We start from the raw sequence: 7484 nt of genomic DNA on the forward strand, positions 1-7484 counted from the left end.
GCTTCTCCTGAGCATGTTCCAGGTCATCAAATGTAAGACATGTTTTAGACTGGCTGACAGAGAGAATTATTATTTAAGAATAAAAAAAGACTAAAGAAGCGTCTCATAATTCAAGCATGACAAGACAGGCAGCTATCTCTGTTTGGCCCAGGCGAAATGGACTATGGTGATTCATCGCAGAAACGTACATCTACAACATGTGGCAAACAAAAGAGGCCACGATGGAACAGCCATGATGATGTACACAGGGTAAGGCGCCTTTGTGTCAGTAAGGTATTTTCAACTTTTGGGTCTTCTGCGTCACAATAGGAAGTTTATGGGCAATAAGATTCGGGTCCGCGTACGCTGCAGAGTCTGAAGGATATCCTTTCTGCATTATAGAAAAATGATAAAATATGAAAATATTCTAGCAATGTCCTCAACTTAACCTTATTGAAAGTAAGGTGCTTGGTAGAGTGATAGCATACCGCAGACAAACTAGCAAATGTTGCTTCCCTCCAGCAACATTCACGGAGTACCCCTGGTTTGGCTCCATCGCCATTTCCAAACGAACAATGTAAACGAGTGTCTCTCAATCTCATCAGTACACCATCAACTCTAAGCTGTTAGGTCGACAGGCAATCATCAGTAAGGACAAGCTCGTCATATATGAAGACAAGAATCTTGAAAATCCTACATGTCAAAAACTTGCATCTTAAATGTGGGGGAACACTGCTACACGATTATTACTCAAACATATGACTATGTTTGGAGGATCTTCAGTTCAAACTTAGGCCTCAATAATTAATATATGCCCTTTCAAAAGTTTTATCCTTTCTTGTCCCATAGGATCAGTTTAGCCTACCCCAACTTGCTTGGGACATAAAGGCTTTGTTGTTTTATTTCAAAGGGACAAGCATAGAGTCAATTACAAGAGGAGTTAAGTTATTTATTGATCTCAGCTCTTCGCAAGTTCTCCTGAAAAATCTTGGATTGATGGGAACACTGAGGGCAACAATCTGAATCAGTATTATCACTAAAATTGTAACAGGTTCCATCCTATATGAGACAATACATCACCCTCAGAAATTGCCTCCATACTAATGAGGCATCAAGTACAAAAATTAAAATGCAAGGTAGTAGAACATACCCAACTCCGCCTATGGTGGGGCGCCTTTGGTGTCTCAGCATAGCAGGTCCCAAGCCCTGGTAAAGGAGGAGGGTTGTGTTAGGCGTGGCGAGCCAATGTAAAAACTTAGCCACTTTAATGGAGATGAAACCCGAAAGAAAATCGTTGGGGCGTAACCCTCTTAGCGACGCGCCATATCGGAACCCGGGTATGGTGTTAAATGGGCAAGGGCCGGGTCGTCACCCCCGTGACGCGCCGTGTCGTGATCTGGGCATGGTGTCAAGTGACCAAAGATCGGGTCGTCGCTTCCTTAGTGGCGCGCTACATCGGCGCCCGGGTGTAGTGAAAAATGAGCAAGGGTCTTCGCATCTGAGTCGACGGGTGCGAAGGGTAAGGAAGCTAGTCGAACCAACTAGGATCCGTTTAGGTAGTTGGAATGTAGGGTCACTTACAGGTAAGTTAAGAGAATTAGTTGATACCGCGACTAGGAGGCGTGTAAATATATTATGCGTTCAAGAGACTAAATGGAAGGGTCAGAAGGCGAAGGAGGTGGACAATACAGGATTCAAGCTTTGGTACACAGGGACAGTCGCGAATAGAAATGGAGTAGGAGTTTTGATTGATAAGAGCCTCAAGAATGGTGTGGTGGGAGTGAGAAGGCAAGGAGATAGGATTATCTTAGTCAAGCTTGTCGTTGGTGATCTGGTCTTGAACGTAATCAGTGCGTATGCCCCCCAAGTAGGCCTCGACGAGAGTGCTAAGAGACAGTTCTGGGAAGACTTAGATGGCCTGGTTAGAGCTATACCTAGTAGTGAGAAGCTTTTTATAGGAGGAGATCTTAATGGGCATGTAGGTACTACAAGCGCAGGTTTCGAGGCAGTTCATGGAGGTTTTGGGTATGGTAGTAGGAATCAGGAGGGGGAGGAAGTTCTGGACTTCGCGGTAGCTTTTGACCTGATGATAGCCAACACTTTCTTTAGAAAGAGAGAATCTCATCTAGTGACCTTCAGTAGCGGACAACACTGTAGCCAGATTGACTTTGTCCTCGCAAGAAGAAAGGACAAACGAGCATGCTTGGATTGCAAGGTGATACCAGGAGAGTGTGTTGTTTCTCAACATAAGCTTTTGGTGGCAGATTTTCGTTTTCAGGTGCGTGCCCGTAGGGATAAACAAGCTAAGATTGAAAGAACAAAGTGGTGGAAACTGAAAGGGGAGACGTCAGAGGTATTTAGGGAAAGGGTTATCAAAGAGGGTTCTTGGAAGGAAGAAGACGACATAAACAACATGTGGGACAAGATGGCAACCAACATTCGGAAGGTAGCCTCAGAGGTGTGTGGAGTAACCAAAGGAAGGGGACGCGAGGCTAAAGATACTTGGTGGTGGAACGAGGAAGTCCAAAGGGCTATTAAGGAGAAGAAAGAATGCTATAGACGCTTGTACCATGACAGGAGTGTGGACAACATAGAGAAGTACAAGGTGGCAAAGAAGACTGCAAAGCAAGCTGTAAGTGTGGCAAAGGGTAGAGCGTACGAGGATCTTTACCAACATTTGAGTACGAAGGAAGGAGAGACGGACATTTATAGGATGGCTAGGATTCGTGAGAGAAAGACACGGGACTTCAACCAAGTTAAGTGCATTAAGGATGAAAGGGAGCATCTCTTGGTGAAGGAGGATGAGATCCGACATCGATGGCAAGAGTATTTTGATAAATTGTTCAATGGTGAGAATATGGACACAACCTTTCAGTTGGATGACTCTTTTGATGACACCAATAGGCGCTTTGTGCGGAGAATCCAAGAATCTGAGGTCAGAGAGGCGTTGAAAAGGATGAAAGGAGGTAAGGCGATGGGACCAGATGGTATCCCAATCGAGGTGTGGAGATGCCTCGGGGACATAGCTATAGTATGGCTAACCAAGCTGTTCAACCATATTTTTCGATCGAACAAGATGCCTGATGAGTGGAGGAGAAGTATATTGGTACCGATCTACAAGAATAAAGGAGATATTCAAAGTTGTACGAATTACCGGGGAATTAAGTTGATGAGCCATACTATGAAGCTATGGGAGAGAGTTATCGAGCATCGCTTGAGAGCAATAACGCGGGTCTCTATGAACCAATTTGGTTTCATGCCCGGAAGGTCAACCATGGAAGCCATTTTCTTAGTAAGACAAGTTATGGAGCGATATAGGGAGAAGAAGAAGGACCTACACATGGTTTTTATTGACTTGGAGAAGGCTTATGATAAAATACCAAGGAATGTTATGTGGTGGGCTTTGGACAAACATAAAGTCCCAACGAAGTACGTCGGGCTCATTAAGGACATGTACAACAATGTTGTGACTAGAGTTCGAACAAGTGATGGAGACACGGATGACTTCCCGATTAGGATAGGACTACATCAAGGGTCAGCTTTGAGCCCTTATTTGTTTGCTTTAGTGATGGATGAGGTCACAAGGGACATACAAGGGGACATCCCTTGGTGTATGCTTTTCGCGGACGATGTAGTGCTAGTTGATGAAAGCCGGATAGGAGTGAACCAGAAACTGGAGTTATGGCGGGAGACTTTGGAGTCCAAAGGTTTTAGACTCAGTAGAACTAAAACTGAGTATATGAGATGTGACTTCGGCACTGCTACTCGGGAGGAGGAAGATGTTAGTTTGGAAGGTCAAGTAGTGCCTAGGAAGGATACCTTTCGATATTTAGGATCAATGCTACAGAGGGACGGGGATATTGATGAAGATGTTAGCCATAGAATCAAAGCAGGGTGGATGAAGTGGCGGCAAGCGTCTGGTGTCCTATGTGACAAAAGGGTACCACAGAAGCTAAAAGGCAAGTTTTATAGGACGGCGATTAGACCTGCTATGTTGTATGGTGCAGAATGTTGGCCTACGAAAAGACGACATGTTCAACAGCTAAGTGTCGCGGAAATGCGTATGTTGCGTTGGATTTGCGGTCATACTAGAAGGGATCGAGTTCGGAACGATGATATACGTGAGAGATTAGGGGTAGCGCCAATTGAAGAAAAGCTTGTCCAACACCGGTTGAGATGGTTTGGACATGTGCAACGGAGACCTCCAGATGCACCGGTGCGTAGCGGAATCCTAAGTCAGGATAGTAACGTGAAGAGAGGCAGAGGAAGACCGAAGTTGACTTGGGTAGAGGCAATAAAAGGAGACTTGAAAGGATGGAATATACCCAAAGACTTAGCCTTAGATAGGAGTGCTTGGAAGACAGCTATTCACGTGCCTGAACCTTGATTGCTTCTGATGGGTTTCAACTCTAGCCTACCCCAACTTGTTTGGGACTTAAAGGCTTTGTTGTTGTTGTTGTTGTTGTAGAACATACCCAGAAACGCAAAAGCAGAAACCAACCAGTTGGCATTACCCTCTGCACATACACAACCAAGAATCCTATTAATGAGTTGAACCAAAAGACAATTTTGCCAGAGACATTACAGTTGAGGAAAAAGGAACAGATAAGCATCATTGGGGATCACATACCACTCGCACTGTAAGAAATGAGATACCATTGTCAGCTAACTCATCTTCATACAAGATAACCTACACACATCCTGTTAGGGGCAGACCAGTATCCAGATAAATTATGAACCATTTGTTCCATTTCCATACCTCGTCGTAGAAAAGAATTGGCTCTTTTGCTGAAAGGGCAACAAGGTCAATCCGATCATTAGTATCCTCCCAACACAAAGTGCTGCATCCATCTAAACTTGTTTGTGTCTGGAAAAGAAAATTGTATGAGCAGGAACTATTTGTCAGTGGACTACACCAGTAAAAAAGTGAAAGGGCAGGGGAACAAATATAGAACTTTGAAATCAGATTAAATTAATTCAGCTGAGATCAGGTCCATACAGTGCCTGAGTTCACAACCACAGCATCACTCCCACAGTATGGTGTCGTAAATGTATAGTCATAATCAAGTATAACCTGGTCAGAAGGCTTACTGCAAGAAAACAAGTTAAAAGAACCTGCGATTAGGCTTTTTTAACAAACTCACAAGGTAAAACATGATATTTCCATTATCTGAATTTTTTTCAGCTAAGACCAATATAAACACATCAAAGTGTATACTATTGTACTTCTCTCGAAACAATGCAGGATACAAACAAAATAAAATCAATTTAATTATATCCATCCACAAATATGTATTTCTGATCAAAGCTTCCAAAATTTTAAGACAAAGTGGACTGCTTTGAAACAGGGTGGGTGATGCCAAGATCAACTAACATCTTTCACTACAAATGCTCAGTAGTATGAATTGGGTAAAAAAAGGAAGTACAGTTATAGATGACCTTCTGAACTTCCATTTTGCTGCAGCAGGAACCTCAACAGGTGGCAGTGCCTCTTTCTTTCATGCCTTGAGTGCATCAAGTGCATTAAAATGCAATTTGATGCCAGTTTGAGTATGTTGAAGGGACAAGAAACTCTCTCCAAAAACCATCTCAGGTAAATGTGTTGCTTGAAGTTCATCTTCAAAGCTGAAGAAGAATAGAGTAGACATTACAGAATTTAGCATTAGTTTTCTCTAAAATATTTAAAGTAGCAACGTTTTAATAAATCAACTCTAAATTCATCTATTTAATACTGAAGATTTCACAGATGTAACACCAGTAGACACTGGATAGATCCAATATTACTAGCAGCCATAGTGTGCTTTAAAGTAGCAATGTTTTAATAAATCAACTCTAAAGTTACTGTGCACATTTTTCCTGACTAAATGTAACAATAGAAAAGTTGATATACTGACACCATTGGTTAATTAATGATCAATTATCATTGATGTGACCAGGGAGGATTCACAGTTCAAGCATCACCTCCAATCCCCACCATGTGGAAGTTGAATGCCAAGACAAGCATAGTGCAACAAAATTGAAATATATATGAATTCCATGAGTGATGAATTAAGAACTAATGTGACATGAATAATCAGATCAAAGGGAGGGTCAGACAGACAGGAAAAGTACACACAAATTGATCAAATACGCTGCAGCGCTACTAGCCTACTACTACGAATTTGAAGCTCTGCCTATTGCGAGTCTGAGTCCAAGTTTCCGATCTTCTACATAGACGAATCGAAAGGACGGGGAGGGAAGGGCTAGCCGGCTAGGGTTTATGGTGGGGGCGGCTCGTACCGTTGGAGGGAGGCGGCGTTGAGGATGGGGCCTTTGTGGGACTGGATGACCCACCCCTTCACTCGCACGCCGCCGGGAATCGCCTCCGCCCCCGCTGACTTGAGCTCCGCGGCCGTCGGGCCCTCCCACGCCGCCGCCGAAGCCATCTGCGTAGTCTGCTTCAAGCTGGGGAATTCGCAGTGGCAGACTGGCAGTGCTGCCCCCTTTGTACTGCAGCACCTGGCAGTTATTTGTCGACCGTTTGATAGAATCCGATGGCTATGATTCACTGCTACACGTCCACTACAGCGCTCGAAGCCTGGAATAGGTGGGGGATGTGAGGTGCGAATTCGGCACGAATTCAAACCGAAACAGCCAAGTTTTTAGAATTTATGTGGATGATTTGATACCTAAACGTTCCAGAAATGACCAATGTGGTTCTTGGATCAAGGCCTTGTTTAGATCCCATCAAAATTTTAAGTTTTTTCACTCTCTCCATCACATCAATTTTTGGACGCATATATGGAGCATTAAATGTAGGTAAAAAAAATTAACTAATTGCACAGTTTGGTTGTAAATCACGAGATGAATCTTTTGAGCCTAGTTAGTCTATGATCGGACAAAGTTTGTCAAATACAAACGAAACATGATACAGTGTCCAGATTGTAAAAATTTACAATCTAAACAAGGCCCAAAGTTCGCGATCCTAATGGCACAGTCGCATACTCCCTCCATCCTGTCGTTTTTATTTCACGAGAAACAACTTTAATTAAATATGTATTAAAAAATATTAATATTTATGATACATAATTAGTATCATGGGATAGGTATTTGAATCTAGTTTTTTAATAAATTTATTTGAAGATAGAAATTGTCGGGTTCATAAACCCGTGGTCCCTTGGACCGGCTTCCCAATAAAGATTCGGCCCGGCAAACAACGTTGCGAACGACGCGCAACTCCTGGGCCGGCTCAAATACCAAAACGATAGGCCAGGAGGGTGATCCAATCTCCGACCGAAAGGCTTGATCGAGGAGGAACGACGCCCGCTTCCGACTCCGGCCTACCTCTCCGACCGGAAGGCCTCGCTAAAGAGGAACAGCGCTCGCTTGCGACTCCGACCTATCTCCGGACGGCCTCTCCGACCGAAAGGCCTAGCCAAACACCACCTTCGACTCCGACCCGCGTCTCCAACCAAGGATGCGTCGAACCCCTGCTTATGGCACCTCTCCGACTGGCGCAATCAGAG

At 43.8% G+C, this 7484-nt stretch overlaps 1 pseudogene; it reads right to left on the minus strand.

Moving 5' to 3' along the window:
* Window positions 1–42: 42 nt before the first annotated feature.
* LOC136469085 (TIP41-like protein) lies at window positions 43–6450 on the minus strand (annotated as a pseudogene).
* Between the last annotated feature and the right edge of the window lie 1034 nt (window positions 6451–7484).

This window comes from Miscanthus floridulus, chromosome 1 (genome assembly GCF_019320115.1).
Source record: "Miscanthus floridulus cultivar M001 chromosome 1, ASM1932011v1, whole genome shotgun sequence".
Taxonomy (NCBI): Eukaryota; Viridiplantae; Streptophyta; class Magnoliopsida; order Poales; family Poaceae; genus Miscanthus; species Miscanthus floridulus.